The 16,796-nt window shown below is 37.1% G+C and overlaps 1 protein-coding gene across 27 annotated transcripts in view; it reads right to left on the bottom strand.

Annotated features, from left to right (window-relative positions):
* The window catches only part of PEAK1 (pseudopodium enriched atypical kinase 1), a 314,448-nt gene that overhangs the window by 239,703 nt on the left and 57,949 nt on the right, over window positions 1–16,796 (bottom strand). For 25 of the 27 annotated variants that reach the window (XM_086363942.1, XM_086363932.1, XM_086363934.1 and 22 more), the window contains one exon: window positions 12,805–12,868. The exons of the other annotated variants lie outside the window; for them this stretch is intronic. The gene's annotated coding sequence lies outside the window, so the exon portion shown is untranslated. The remainder of the gene's footprint in view (window positions 1–12,804; window positions 12,869–16,796) is intronic. 27 annotated transcript variants of the gene reach the window in all.

Raw genomic sequence — 16,796 nt, 5'->3', positions numbered from 1 at the left:
CATGCTGTGCGGTGCAGCCAAAAAAAAAAAAATTTTTTTTTTTTTTAATAAAATGAAGATGTAGAGCCTAATTCCCTTCTCCTTAAATCCAAGGTGGCACTTAACTTTTTTGCAACCAACAGAGTGTGGTGGATATGACACTGAGAGGCTTCTAAGGCTAGGGAAGAAAAAGTAATGCAGGTTCTGGGTTACATTTCGGGTGGTTGGTTAAACAGTGATAGTTACCAGAACAGAATTCGGTACCTGCAACTAGCCTGTTGACATATAAAAACATAAAGCATGTGACACTGGCTTTGAGATTTGGTGGCAGACACAACCTGGAAGGGCCCTAAGAATCTCCTTGAGGAGGCTGTTGGAGAAGCCTTAAAGGAGAGTGAATAAAGTGCTCTCAGAAGCCAGAGGAAAGAAGAGAGATCCTTGTTACAAAGCAGCAGAAAATTTAGCAAAACTGTTGCCTATGCTAAGTTAAAAAGCAGAAAATGATGGTAAGGAACTGTTCTTCTAGCTAAGGTAATTTCCAAGCAGAAAGTTCAAAGTGTCAACTGGTTTCTTTTGTACGTACACACAGTAAAAGGTACAGTTAGAAAGATGAGCTAAAGAAAGTATTCTGTTTTCAGGCAGAATTTAAGGAAATATAAAGGCTCCAGAAAATTGCTGGATTCAAAAGTAAAATTATTTTCATCTACAGTCTCGCCCAGCAGAGAATGTTCAAAGTAAGAAAAGGTCTGAAGACAAAGATCAAACAGAGGTTACTGGGAGGAAAATCTGGTCTCCAGGAAGAGAGGAAGCCAAGTATGTTACTGAAAAATCCTTTGTTAACACCTGGTTTCTCCTTGATCTCCTTCCCAGGGCCTTTTTCTGTACTTGTCCACTAAAACTAGATAGGCCCAAGGGTTCTGTCCTCAATGTCTTCAACTGAAAATTTATTAACCCCGAAACCTCTCTCTTTCTCAAGCCCCCACCTCTCTCCAAGAACTAGACAGATCTGTACATCTCTACCTGAATATCACAGAGAAATCTCAAACTAAACTATTTCAACATCTTATCCATCCCTACTCAAGTTCTTCCTATACCTGGACATGCACTGGGAATAAAGAGTACTACTACCTAGTAAACTGCCCAACACAGGAGTCATCCGTAATCTCTTCCTCTCCTTCACCCTGCCTCCCTCAAGCAACAGCTGATAATATCGGTTTTCAAGTTCTACAGATTCTACCTGCTAAACTTCCCTAAAGTCCACCCTTCTTCAGTTACATCCTGCCTGGACTACCTTTCAAACAGTATCTCCATATCAATATATCTTCCATACTATGCTCAAAATCATCTCTTTAAAATAAAATATTAGTCAGGTTAATCTCCTGCCTAAGATTCTTCAAAGACCCCTATCAAAACCTTTGGACATAGCTTACAAGTAAGTATCTTTTGGTCCTGTTCTCCCTTACAAAATTCCTCACATACCATTTATTTCAATGCTGCAAAATAAGGACCCACCACGATTATGAGTACATACTTCTCCCCATACGATGCAACTCCTGTTATGAATTCTAAGTACTTCAATAATTATAGAGCACCTACTTCATGGCAAATCTGGCAGGACGTATGCCAGGGCTAAGCATACAAAAACAAATAAGAAACAGGTCCTGCCTCTCCCCTGGAAGCACAGAGAAAGAAGGAAAATAAGGACAACACAGGAATTTGTAATGGAAGATAGCATGACGTAGTAGACTAATCATTTGGAGTGGGCAGAGAGGTAGAGCAGGCCGTAAAAAAAACAACAGGATAAATATAGCATATTCTCCTGGAGCAACAAATCCCTTTGATGTAAGTAATTTAAAACATTTTAATATTAATATACTCATTATAAACAGAATACAAATTACATGAGAGATACAATTAAATACTTTAAAATTCATGGGCCATTTTGGGTAAGAATGACTATCCAGAGTTAGAATTTAAAGCAATATTACTTAGCAGAAGGATAGCCATGTTAAGTAAGAGACCTTCTTAGAACTGAGCAACTCATACCACCTAAAGGACATTTTGGCTCTGCCGATCCAAAAAGCCAACTCTGGCTGGGCAAAAATTCAGTGAAACACGACTGGATGGTCAAAAAGATTCTGTTACAATCAGCCTATACCTCTATACAGCCTCTTTAGAGGGCTTCAGATATGGCAAGAAGGTTTGCAGACAACTGAGGAATCCTGATTGAAGGCAGGAGGAGAAGGGGACAACAGAAGACGAGATGGTTGGATGGCAACACCAACTCGATGGACATGAGTTTGAGCAAGCTCCAGGAGTTGGTGATTGACAGGGAGGCCTGGTGTGCTGCAGTCCACGGGGTCACAAAAAGTCAGACATGACTGAGCGACTGAATTGAACTGAGGAATCCTGAACCTACTAACCTACTTGGTCAGATTAAAGTTACCTGTAATTATGCAAAGGAAGCCTAAGAAGACCAAGAAAAGTTTATACTGCTTCCAATTCCCGCTGAGATGCTGAGTCAGCAAAATCGCTGACTCAAAATCTCTTTCAGGAGATCAGGCCTTAGGGAAGTTACACAGGAAAAAATGGAGAAACCTATAAAAAACACCTGGGATGACAAGGACCCATTTTGAATTGTTATGTGTGGAATGATGGTTTTGGCCTGAGGCAAGAGGCAGCCCACCAAAACCATGGGATAACAAAACAGAAGAACTACCGAAAAGTTCAATTTTTGCTTTTCTTGGGTCCCAACACCTATGTGCACACAACGTGGTCCCATCTGTGGGACAACTCTGGTCTCCGGTCCTCAGAAAAATAGAAGCTGAGAAAAGTAGCTGGATACACACTAATCTGCCCTGGATGTTTCTTCACATCATCCTCTCCTCCTACACAAATCTCTTCGTCAAGAGAAAAATGTAAAGAAGTGACCCAAAGTTATACTATATGGTGTTAGGAGTGACTGACTCCAACCCCAGAGTGCCTGGAGCTCTCTAACTCCTGCCCTGATATCATCAGGACATAAACCCAATGCTCTCCTACATAAGTATTGTCTGACAGTGTAAAATATCAAGTACTAAGGAGTAAATGTAAAACAAGATGTTTTGGTCTGTTCGAGGTACCATTACAAAATAATGTAGACATGATGACTTCAACAGAAATACTTTCTTACAGTTCTGGAGGCTGGAGGTCTGTAACTAGGGTGCCAAAAGGGTCAGGCTCTGGTGAGATCTCTCTTTATGGCTTGCAGATAGCAGCAAGTCTTATAAAAACACTAACCTCACTGGAGCAAGGCCCCACCTACAAGACATCATCTAACTTTACTTTCTTCCAAAGGTCCCATCTCCACATACCACACATTGGGGGTCAGGGCTTCAGCATACAGATTTGGAGCAGGGGGAATGATATATTCAGTACATAACATCCATTTTTTTTAAAGGGGGATATTTGATCCTAACATCATACCATATGAAAAATCAATGGCAAGAATTTAAACATCAAAAGCAACTTTACAAAACTCAGTGGAAAAGATGACTATCGTTTGACATCAGTAAGGAAAGATTTCACTATATTAAGAACTGCTGTTCATCAAAAAATACCTTCAAGAAAGTAAAAATACAACTTATAAACTAGCATAAAGTATTCACAATACACACAACTTATAATGCACTATTATCAACAACACATAAAGCAGTAGCATACACATACAAACACATTTGGAACATCGCCAAAAAAATGAGCAAGAGACAATAAAGAGGCATTTCGTGGCAGAACACAAACATATAACCAAGACATGTACAAAAAACTATTCATCACAAAGGATTATAGATTTTCAAAGCAAGGCCCTGTGTCATGAAAAACAGTGAAAAGCTTTGAAATGGACCCAAACCAAACAAATAATTAAAAAAAAAAAAAAAACAACCTAATGAGTGTTCTCTTGAACTCACACATTCATTACCTCCATCTTTCAATGCCTTTGAGAAATTTTTCAATTTGATAAAATGTAGAAAATTGATGATAATGTGAACTATTCTTGTGTACAACAGAGCAAATTAGTTATGGCCAGTGGATTACAATTGATAATTGCCCAGGAGATAGACTAATTTTTGCACCTATTTGAAAATTTTATTTCAGCATTCCTTTACTACATATAAATAAACAGTTCTTCAAATTTCCCTTTGAACTGATTTAAAGATCTTACCAGTTTCCTCATTAGTGAGTTAAATAAAATACTTGACAAGTGTTCATTTTATATCTGTATGAGAGTCACAATTATACCTTCTTTTAAAAATCCTTTGTGACCTCAATTAAAATTCAACATCAACCACTATGATTTAAAAAAAAGAAAAAACCTTTCAGCAAATGAGGAACAGAAAAGGCTATTCAATCCAAGGATAATGTCATTATGAATGACTGACAATTTTCTCCTTAAAGCCAAGGATGTCTACTCTCATCTCAAGTGATGAGAGTATTAACTTTTAATTCAAGTATTAAAAGTTGTACGGGAGGTTCCAGTGTGTAAAATAAGGCAAGGGAAAACTGACAGAATGAGGGGAAGAGGTAAAACTGTCTTTGATTATATACCTATCACAATTACATCCTGAAGCCTGGAAAATCTTAAGAAAAAAAGCTACTTAACAAAGGCCAATATACAAAATTAAATTCTATTTTTATATGCTAGTGATGAATAACTCAAAACAAAACATTTAAAATGTCACTACAATAACAAAAAAAAACAAAATAAAAGACGTATACACTGAAAACTAAAAAAAAAAAAATCATAGCTCTTGAGAAATTCAAGATTTAATTTTAAAATGTTAAGATGTCTACTCACTTCAATTTGATCTGTGGAATAAATAGTGTGAAGTAAAATCTATAAATGTTTTTTTCAGAAAATGAAAAGCTGATCTTAAAACCTAAATTTCAGTGGATTTTAATATTTAAAGGAAAAATAAAGAGCCTAGAAGAGCCAAAACAAATTTTTAAGAAAAAGAAAATTAGAGAACTTACTCTACTTGACTTCAAAACTTAAAAATCTACTCTAATCAAAATAGCATGTTATCAACAAAAAGAAAAAAAATGTATCAATGGAACAGACATATACATGTATAGTCAACCAATTTTTGATGAGAACAAAGTCATCAAAGCAATTCAATGAGGAAAAAGTCTCTTTAACAAATGGTACCGGGAAAACTGGTAATTCACATGCAAAAGAATGAAGGTAAACCCTAAAGTAATACTAAATACAAAAGTTAACCTAAAATGGATCAAACATCAAATTGTAAGACCTGAAAAATATGCCTAAAAGTAAGACGTTTCTCTTAGGCAAAAACATAGAGCAAAAGCTTCACAACACTGGATTTGGCAATGATTTCGTGAATATGACACGAAAGGCACAGATAATAAAAGATGAAACAGACAAACTGGATTCATGAATAGTTTTAAACTTTGTACATACAAAGATACTATTCATGGAATAAAAAGATAAGCCACAGAATGGAAGAAAATATTTGCAGATCACATATATGATGAGAGAATAATATTCAAAATATATAGAGAACTCCTAAAACCCAACAACAAAAAAACAAATAACCCTACTCAAAAATGAGCTAAGGACTTAAATCAACATTTCCCCAAGAAGCTTTATGAATGGTCAATAAGCACAGGAAAAGATGCTCAGTATCACTAATCATTCAGTTCAGTTCAGTCGCTCAGTGGTGTCCAACTCTTTGCGACCCCATGAACTGCAGCCTGCCAGGCCTCCCTGTCCATCACCAACTGCCGGAGCCTACCCAAACCCATGTCCATTGAGTCGGTGATGCCATCCAACCATCTCATCCTCTGTCGTCCCCTTCTCCTCCTGCCCTCAATCTTTCCCAGCATCAGGGGCTTTTCAAATGAGTCAGCTCTTCATATCAGGTGACCAAAGTATTAGAGTTTCAGCTTCAACATTAGTCCTTCCATTGAACACCCAGGACTAATCTCCTTTAGGACGGACTGGTTGGATCTCCTTGCAGTCCAAGGGACTCTCAAGAGTCTTCCCCAACACTACAGTTCAAAAGCATCAATTCTTTAGCACTCAGCTTTGTTTATAGTCACATATCCATACATGACTACTGGAAAAACCATAGCCTTGACTAGACGAACCTTTGTTGGCAAAGTAATGTCTCTGCTTTTGAATATGCTATCTAGGTTGGGCATAACTTTCCTTCCAAGGAGTAAGCATCTTTTAATTTCATGGCTACAATCACTATCTACAGTGATTTTGGAGCCCCAAAAAATAAAGTCTGACACTGTTTCCACTGTTTCCCTATCTATTTGCCATCAAGTGATGGGACCGGATGCCATGATCTTCGTTTTCTGAATGTTGAGCTTTAGGCCAACTTTTTCACTCTCCTCTTTCACTTTCATTGAGAGGCTCTTTAGTTCTTCTTCACTTTCTGCCATAAGGGTGGTGTCATCTGCATATCTGAGGTTATTGATATTTCTCCTGGCAATCTTGATTCCAGCTTGTGCTTGCTCCAGCCCAGCGTTTCTCATGATGTACTCTGCATATAAGTTAAATAAGCAGGGTGACAATATACAGCCTTGACATACTCCTTTTCCTATTTGGAACCGGTCTGTTGTTCCACATCCAGTTCTAATTGTTGCTTCCTGATCTGCATACAGATTTCTCAAGAGGCAAGTCAAGTGGTCTGGGATTCCCATGTCTTTCAGAATTTTCCACAGTTTATTGTGATCCACACAGTCAAAGGCTTTGGCATAGTCAATAATGCAGAAATAGATGTTTTTCTGGAACTCTCTTGCTTTTTCGATGATCCAGTCATTAGAGAAATGCAAATCCAAACCACAAGATACCATCTCACACCCAACAGAATAGCTACTATGAAAAAAAACAGCAAACAATTTTAGGCAAAATGTGGAGAAACTGGAACCTTTGTGCATTGTTCAGGGGAATCTCAAATGGTATTTCTGCTATGGAAAACAATATGGTGATTCCTCAAAAATGAAAAAAATATAGAATTACCATATGATCCAGCAATTCCACTTCTGAATATAAACCCAAAAGAACTGAAAGCAGGATCACAAAGAGATATTGGTACACCAAAGTTCACAGGAGCATTTTTCATAATAGCGAAAACATGGACGCAACCCAAGTATTTATTAACAGGTGAATGGATAAGCAAAATATGATATATACATATAACAGAGTATTATTCAGCTTTGTAAAGGAAGCAAAAATATACTGCAACATGGATAAGTCTCAAGGACATTATGCTAAGTGAAATAAGCCAGTCACAAAAAGACAAATTACTGTATGATTCCATTTACATGAAGTACTTTGAGTAGTCAGAGTCATAAAGACAGAAAGCATTATTGAGGTCCCATTTTGGTTGAACCAAGGAGTCCCATCTTGGTTGCCTGGGACTGGAGGGAAAGGAAAATGGGGATTTGTTGTTTATTGTCGACAGAGTTTGCTCCACAAGATGAAAAGAGTTATGGGGTGGGGGGATTCCCCCAGTGGACCAGTAGTTGCAATGCAGGGGACATAGGTTCGATCCCTGGTCGGGGAATCAGGATCCCACATTCCACGGAACAACTAAGCCCAAGGGCACTGCAACTACTAAGCCTGTGAACTACGACTAGAGAGTCTACAACTAAGACCTGAGGTAGCCAAATAAAGTAATTAATTTTTAAAAATTAAAAAGAAAAGATTTATGGGGATAGATGGTGGTGATTGCTGCACAACACGAAAGCATTTAAAACCACTGAACTGTATACTTAAAAATGGTTAAGATGATAAATTTTATGTTATGTATATTGAGCCACAAATTTTTTAAAAGACACTAAAAAGAGAGAATGGGAGGAAAGAACTTTGTGATGGTGAAAACAGATGATTCTTTTAAAAAAAAGTGACAGAAATCAGAATAGTGGTTCACTGTGGTAAGGGAAAAGAATATCAAGGAAGGAGCCTGAGGAAACTGAAGCAGTAAGAAAAAATATTCTAAATTTTCATAGGGGTATGGATTATACAGGTATATGCATTTGTCAAAACTCACTGAACTATATATTTTAGATCTATATGTTTTACTGTAACACTGAAAATTATACCTAATTTTTAAAAGTTTTTTAAAAGATCACAATTAATTTTATTTTAGATCATTCAGCTAGTAAAATTTTAAAGTCTAAAAACACCAAGTATTGTAGAGACTGTAAAACAACAGGATCTGTTACACACTAATGGTAGAAGGATAAAATGGGGCAATCACTTTGGAAATAAATTTTGGATTATCCCTTTAACATTTAGTACCATATAACCCAGCAACTCCATTCATAATTACATAGTGCAGGAGAATCTCTTGCACATGAACTATTATAAGAGTCATGTATAGGAATGTTTCTTGCATCAGTGTTCAAATTAGCAAACATCTGAAGACTGAATTTTTTATCACTCAATCCCAGAAATAAATAGTGTGATAACTAAGGTTATCAGGTTCAAACATTAAAGATGTCTTTATGTTTTAAAGACAACTCAGTTTAAGTATGTATATATTATCACTTTGTTCAATGTGTGTGTGTATACAGTATAAATCCAAAATTAAGGCACAGAATTAAGGTACTATAATGATTTTTTTAGCATATTAAAAAGCAGAGATATCACTCGGTTGATAAAGGTCCTTTGAGTCAAAGCTATGGTTTTTCCAATAGTCATGTACAGATGTGAGAGCTGGACTATAAAGAAGGCTGAGCTCTAAAGAACTGATGCTTTTCAACTGTGCTGTTGGAGAAGACTCTTGAGAGTCCCTTGGATTGCAAGGAGATCAGATCAGTCAGTCCTAAAGGAAATCAACCCTGAATATTCACTGAAGGACTGATGCTGAAGATGCAACTCCAATACTTTGGCTACCTGATGCAAAGAGCTGACTCATTGGAAAAGACCCTGATGATGGGAAAGGTTGAAGGCAAACGGAGAAGGGGGCAGCAGAGGATGAGATGGCTGGATGGCATCACAAACTCAATGGACATGAGTTTGAGCAAACTCCGGGAGATAGTGAAGCACAGGGAAGCCTGGCATACTGCAGTCCATGGGATTGCAATGGGTCAGACACAACTGAGTGACTGAACAACAACAATGATTTTTTTTTTTTAAGGTAGAATTTATTCTTTAAACATGGCTTTTAGGGAAGTAAAGACGGGAACTTATCTAAATGTTGATTACATCATTGACACTATACTCATACACAAAATATCCTGCAGCTGTGAACACGAATGAAGTAGATCTAAGTATGCAGAAAGATTTCCAAGATATGGAAATAAGTTGAAAAATCAAGAAGTAGAACAGTACATTTTCACAGATTAAAATGAATTCCATAAGATATTTTAAATTTTATATATATATTTGCAAAAACAATTTGAAAGCTAATAAACTACCAACAATACTTTCTTCTGAAGAGAGGGACAGAGGATCTAAGGTGAAAGAAAGACTTATTTTTCACTGTAAATCCTTTGGTACTATCTGAATTTCTGACCATGTACCTGTTTTTCAATTTACTTGGAGGGAAGGGAAAAAGATGCTCTCAAAATACTTTATGTTCTGGCAAGCAACCTCTTCATGCCTCACAGGAGGGGAAGAGCCAAAATAATCTTGAATAAGAACAAAATAGGAGAATTCAAAATAGGAGTATTGTGAATTCAATACTACAAAATCTATAGTAATCAGACAATGTGGTACCAGCACAAGAGAAGATGTTAAATCAATGGAATGTATTTGAAAGTCCAGAAATAGCTTCCCAGGTGACACTAGTGGTAAAGAATATGCTTGCTAATGAAGGAAACACAAGAGACGCAGGTTTAACTCCTGGGTCCAGAAGATCCCCGGGGTCTGGAAGATCCCCTGGAGTAGGAAATGGCAACCTGCTCCAGTGTGCTTGCCTGGAAAAATTCCACGGACAGAGGAGGCAGGTGGCCTACTCTCCTACTCCATGGGGTCCCAAAGAGTCAGACATGACTGAACATGAGCACGATATTCATTAAGGGCACCATCCTAATTCAATGGCCTAGGACAACTCGGTATCTGAACATGCAAAAGAATGAAGTTGAGCCTCTACTTCACATCACATATAAAAATTAACTCAAAATAAAACACAGATCTAAATTTAAGATCTAAAACAGTAAAACTCATATTTGAAAGAAAATACAAATTAATCTCCATTACCATGGATTTCTTAGATAAAACACCAAAATCATAAGCGATAAAAGAAACAGATAAATATAAAATCTTTGTGCTTCAAAGAACAATACTGAGAAAGGGAAATGACAACTCACAGAAGGGGAGAAAATATTTGCAAATCATATATTTCATAAGTGACTTTATCCAGGATACATAAAGAACTCTTACAATCAAAGAATAGCCTAATTTTTAAATGGGCAAAGGATTTGCATAGGCCTTTCTCAAAAAAAGATATACAAATGGCCGTTAAGCACATGGAAAGATATTCAGCATCACCAGCCATTAGGGAGGTACAAATCAAAACCACAATGAGTGGTTGACAACCATTAGAATAGCTGTAATTAAAAAAAAAAAGAGGACAATAACAAATGTTGGTGATGATATGGCAAAACAAATCATGTACTGCCGGTGGGAATGTGAAGTGAAACGGTCTCCTTGGAAAACTATTTGGCAGTTCCTCAAAATACCAGACATGGATTTACCAAATGACCCAACAATTCCACTCTTAGGTATATAACTGAGAGAAATGAAAACATGTACACACAAAAACTTATACACAACTGTTCACAGCAAAATATTTATAACCAAAATGTAGAAACACTCTAAATGTTCACCAACTGATGAAGAAATATGGTATATACATATTGCAGAGTACAGCTCCTGACCAAGAAATCCACCTGTGACTTTTCCAACCCAGCCAAAAATTACTACGAAGGCCCCAGCAGACCTCACGTGGGAAACCTGCCCTTCCCTCACCAGGTGTGGTGCACAGCCAACACACTGCAGTCTCTGAAGAAAGTTGCGGTCAAGGATGCAGACCCCCAGGTTGACCATGCTCTTTAGCACAGCTGCATCCCTAGCCCAGGTATATTCTTCCAGAAGTTTCTTTAATCTGTGGCCTGCAGCTGAGGTGCTTCTTCTGCGATCTTCATATTAGGAAGGAAACATTAGAGATACTTTTTCTCTACTCTGACTCAATACTCTTCCACTCCAGTCCTTCCATCTCAGCCTCCAAATAGCCCTGGGTCCATAAAACTGCAGGAACTTTTTGTTTAGTGCTCCCTCAGCTGTGAGAGGACTCCCCTCACCACTCCCCCACCCCCATACTGATTTTCCTCAGTGAGAGGACCTGTACTTTCTCAGGTGTAGCCTCTTGCTTATACTATCTCAGTAAGTGAATAAAGGCTAGACCATCACTTTCATTTTGGAATGTTGTTTTTAACCAGCTACTCTTGACACTCGGAAGCTCAGTACTACCCCTACCCTCAACCCCACCTCTCCCTCTGTCTCTCTCTCTTAAGTCAGCTAAATCCCTGACACATATAATAGAATATTATTCAGCCATAAAAAGGAAAGAAGGACTGGTTCATGATGAATGAACCATGGATGAACCATGAAAACTTTATGCTAGATGAAGAAGTAAGTCACAGAAGACTACACATTGTACGATTTCATTTATACGAAATGTCCAGAATAGGCAGCCCCACAAAGAGAAAGTAGATTAGTAGTTGCCTGGGACTGAGTAGAGGGAGGAATGAGAAGTGACTGCTAATGAGTACTGATGTCTCTTTGGAGTAATGAACATATTCTAAAATTAGACTGAGATGATAGTTGCATAACTCTGTAAATTTAATTAAATACCAAATTTAAATAAACAAGTGAATTTTATGATATGTAAATTATTTCTCAGTAAAGCTGTTTTTTTAAAATGTTAGTTTCCAACATTCTCAGAGAACCAGTGAAATGAAAAATGGATAAAAGCAGAATATACTGCTTTGTAAAGGAGTTTGTAAAATATCCTTTAAACAATGTAAAGGATATTTACATTACTCAGAGTACTGAAGATATCCTTCAGTACTCTGAGTCATGGACTAACATGATGACATTTATCTTTTAGAAAAAGCACCCTTATAAGTGTGACAAGAATGGCTTAGGGCGGAGCTGGATTCAAGGTGGAAAGACCAGATGACAGGCTTATAATGGTATATTTTAAAAAATCAAAAGATGAAGAAGATTTGAGCCAAGACACAAAAGAAAAGGAAAAGGGCTTTGATATTATTGTTGGAGTAGAACACCAGCCACAGAAATCAAACACTAACATACTAAAGGATATATCCTTATTTTATAAGCCCCCTCAAACAGTGGGAACTAAAGAAAATAATCAGCTCCAAGAGAACAGAGTGGTAGAAAACTCTTAATAACAGAACTATTAAAGTAGTTACCAGATATTGTAATCTATGCCTTAACTAATTAAAGGTTTGCCTTTAAGAATATCAGATTATAATGCAAATATCTTTCTCAAGTGTGTGTCAGAGAACAGCTGTGTGAACCCCATCTTTGAGTATGAAAAACAAAGTAAAAATTCACTCAAAACTATTTTAATCACTAGAACCAGCTCCTTTCATATCAATCAAATGTCCTACAAATTAAAAGTAAGCATGCTATATATATAGCTTTATAATAAATAGTATTTGCTTCCTATTAAAACTCAGAGGAAAAGACATTAAATTTATAAAGCCTTAAATTTTTCAGAAACAATTATTTCTCATTATAAATACATTTTAAAAGACAAGTGTATTCATAAAATATCTCACCTTGGGTTTTCAGAAAAATCCACAGAAAAATATTTATAGCATAAGTTCCAGTTTAGGCAGACACCTGAATTGAAAAAAAAGGAAAACGATAAGTCAATATGACTAAATCTGAGTAGAGAACTTAATATTTTCAAGAGGAGAAACCTAACTTGACTGTTCAAATTTTATGTTCAAGTTGTTCTTTAGAAACCTGTAGACTGTCAAGGATATTAATTGTGCTAAACTTTCTATTATCTATAATTATGTAACATTTTGAAAACTCTTGAAATTAAAAAAAAAGAGTATCAAAACATATATTAACAAGGGGTGAGGGGAATCAAGAGGAATATTTTTCTTTTACCTGCTCAAGTTTTCAAAAGAAAAGGCATTTTCTAAAAGTCTGCACTCCCTATAAAATCACCATTATGACCTCCTATCCTCACAAAAATGACAGTACTCAAAATATCTGAAAATGAAAAAGTAAACCAACAGCATGTGTTTATAAAACTTAAAAGGGAAGAGTATATGAAACAAATGGCTAATAAACTATGAAAACTCATCTATATTGGCCAAGGAAATCAAATTGAGATATCATCTTTCATCAATAAAATTAGAGTTGTTTGTAAAATAAGATGTTAGTCATTAGTGCTGTTCCAGTTCTCCTCCTTCTGAGACTCACAGTAGAATTGCACTTCACTGCTCTGTTTCATCTCTGTTTGGGCTATGTGACTTGCTTTAGCCACTAAAATGTACATAGACATATGAGATACTATCAAGCATAAGTTTCAGGAAAGAAAGTGAAGTCGCTCAGTCGTGTCCGACTCTTTGCGACCCCATGGACACCAGGCTCCTCCGTCCATGGGATTTTCTAGGCAAGAGTACTGGAGTGGGTTGCCATTTCCTTCTCTAGGGAACTTCTGGACCCAGGGATCGAACCCAGGTCTCCCACATTGTAGACAGACGCTTTACTGTTTGAGCCACCAGGGAAGTCCACAAGTTTCAGGAACCAGTACACAATTGGAAGGCCTACCCAAGTAACAAGATGGAGCTCTGATTAGGATGGTTCACTAAAAGACTCCAAAGAGAAAGAGAGAAGACATTGTTGATATGTGTTAGACATGTAGCACGAGCAAAAAACAAACTTTGTTGTATTAAACCACTGAGATTTGGAGGACTGTTACTATAGCATCAGTTCAGTTCAATTCAGTTCAGTCGCTCAGTCGTGTCCAACTCTTTGCGACCCCATGAATCATAGCACGCCAGGCCTCCCTGTCCATCACCATCTCCTGGAGTTCACTCAGACTCATGTCCATCGAGTCGGTGATGCCATCCAGCCATCTCATCCTCCATCATCCCCTTCTCCTCCTGCCCCCAATCCCTCCCAGCATCAGAGTCTTTTCCAATGAGTCAACTCTTTGCATGAGGTGTCCAAAGTATTGGAGTTTCAGCTTCAGCATCAGTCCTTCCAATGAACACCCAGGACTGATCTCCTTTAGGATGGACTGGTTGGATCTCCTTGCAGTCCAAGGGACTCTCAAGAGTCTTCTCCAACACCACAGTTCAAAAGCATCAATTCTTCGTTGCTCAGCTTTCTTCACAGTCCAGCTCTCACATCCATACATGACCACTGGAAAAACCATAGCCTTGACTAGATGGACCTTTGTTGGCAAAGTAATATCTCTGCTTTTCAATATACTATCTAGGTTGGTAATACTTTCCTTCCAAGGAGTAAGCATCTTTTAATTTAATGGCTGCATAATCTACCACTATATTGACAGTCACTAATGATAACGTAATACAATTACATAATTATAATAATACAATGATGCCATATAATGGGCATCTTTGCACACGGTTTGTGGCAGTGTAAATAGGTAAAATCTTCCCTGGAAAGCAATTTTGCAATGCACAAGAGCCTTAAAAAGTTAAAACCATTTGATCTAGTAACTTTTTCTTTTAGAACTCTGTCCTAAATAATAAAAAATCCAAACAAATATTTATATCATAGCACATTTATGACTGTAAAGAAGTGGAAACAAACTAAATGTTCAACTGATTGTTTAATAAGTTAGAATAAGCAATCATTAAAATTATGTATCATAAATGCTTAATGACTAGTAAACTGTGTGAACTTTATTATCTGTTCAATTTTTCTGTATATGCAATTCTAGAACAGACACAACTAATCCATAGCAACAGAAAGCAGGCCAGTTGTTACAGTAGCAATGTTGTTGAAAGAACTAACTACAAAGGTGTTTAAGAGAAACATTGATGGCAATGTTCTATGTTTTGATTGTCGTGGTGACCATAGAGATATATACATTAGTTAACACTCATCAAACTATACTGCACATTAATCATAGCTTACTAAAGTTGATTTTTAAAATAAAATTAGAAAATGCTTAATGACAGGAAAATGTTCATCTACTGAGTAATTTGAATTATGTATAATGCATACATGAGCACAGAAAAAGACTAGAACTACCCACTCCAGTGCTCTTGCCTGGAGAGTCCCGGGGACGGGTGAGCCTGGTGAGCTGCCATCTATGGGGTCACACAGAGTCGGACACGACTGAAGCTACTTAGCAGCAGCAGCAGCAGCATGATGTCAGTAGTACTTTACATAAAGATTATAGGTAATTCAAGTTTTTCCATATGTTTTGTACTTTCAAAATGCTCCGAGTAAGTATGTACTTTTATGTTTATGTTAATGGCATTTTATGGAGAACCAAAGTCTGAAACCTAGAATCAGTCTGAGGATTTATTAATTTATCCATTCAGTATTGACTGCATGCCTCCATGTACATACAGCAGTCTGTGTGGCTACAGTTATGCTTCTGAACCTGGGTGCTGTTTTCCCAAGGTTCAGTTAGATGTGCCAATGAAAGTACAAGCATCAACAATCTGCAAGCCACATCTGTTTATCACCTTTACACCAGCAAATGACAGTTAGGTCATGACTATTTCTAAGAATTGTATGCATTAATGATTATTTATTTACCTAGTCTTTCTGAAAATAAGCTTAAAACTTCCATAATATTTAATATTGACATGTATTGCTTTGAATTTATGTATTTTAATTATATTTATGAATATTATAATGATTATATGCATTGATAAATATTCATTAAGTTTTTTATTATTTAATCATTTATTTAAACAATTAAAAGCTTTTACAAATATAAAAATCACTACAGTGTTTATACTTATAACATTAATAGTTCAGTTCAGTTCAGTTGCTCAGTTGTGTCCGACTCTTTGCAACCCTATGAATCACAGCACACCAGGCCTCCCTGTCCATCACCAACTCCCAGAGTTCACTCAGACTCACGTCCATCGAGTCAGTGATGCCATCCAGCCATCTCATCCTCTGTCATCCCCTTCTCCTCCTGTCCCCAATCCCTCCCAGCATCAGAGTCTTTTCCAATGAGTCAACTCTTCTCATGAGGTGGCCAAAGTACTGGAGTTTCAGCTTTAGCATCATTCCTTCCAAAGAAATCCCAGGGCTGATCTCCTTTAGAATGGACTGGTTGGATCTCCTTGCAGTCCAAGGGACTCTCAGGAGTCTTCTCCAACACCACAGTTCAAAAACATCAATTCTTTGGTGCTCAGCTTTCTTCACAGTCCAACTCTCACATCCATACATGACCACTGGAAAAACCATAGCCTTGACTAGACGGACCTTTGTTGGCAAAGTAATGTCTCTGCTTTTGAATATGCTATCTAGGTTGGTCATAACTTTCCTTCCAAGGAGTAAGCGTCTTTTAATTTCATGGCTGCAATCACCATCTGCAGTGATTTTGGAGCCCAATATAGCAGAAAAATATAAATGAAACACAGAAAGAGATAAATGTGGCAATGAAGATAGCATTAAACAAAAAGAACCAGGAGTATTAGGTTAATCAAATAGAAACATACAATGATATAACTTATAAGCTATAATCAATAGGGAAGGATCTAATAGGAAATATTCGTCACAGAGCATGGCAATTCAAGATAGTGGGGACAGGAGT

Source organism: Bos grunniens, chromosome 21, assembly GCF_055505025.1.
Source record: "Bos grunniens cultivar Pamir isolate PY7600 chromosome 21, Bosgru_T2T1.0, whole genome shotgun sequence".
NCBI classification, from domain to species: Eukaryota; Metazoa; Chordata; class Mammalia; order Artiodactyla; family Bovidae; genus Bos; species Bos grunniens.
The sequence above is the reverse complement of the archived record's forward strand: the minus strand, read 5'-3'. Positions and strand labels throughout refer to the sequence as shown.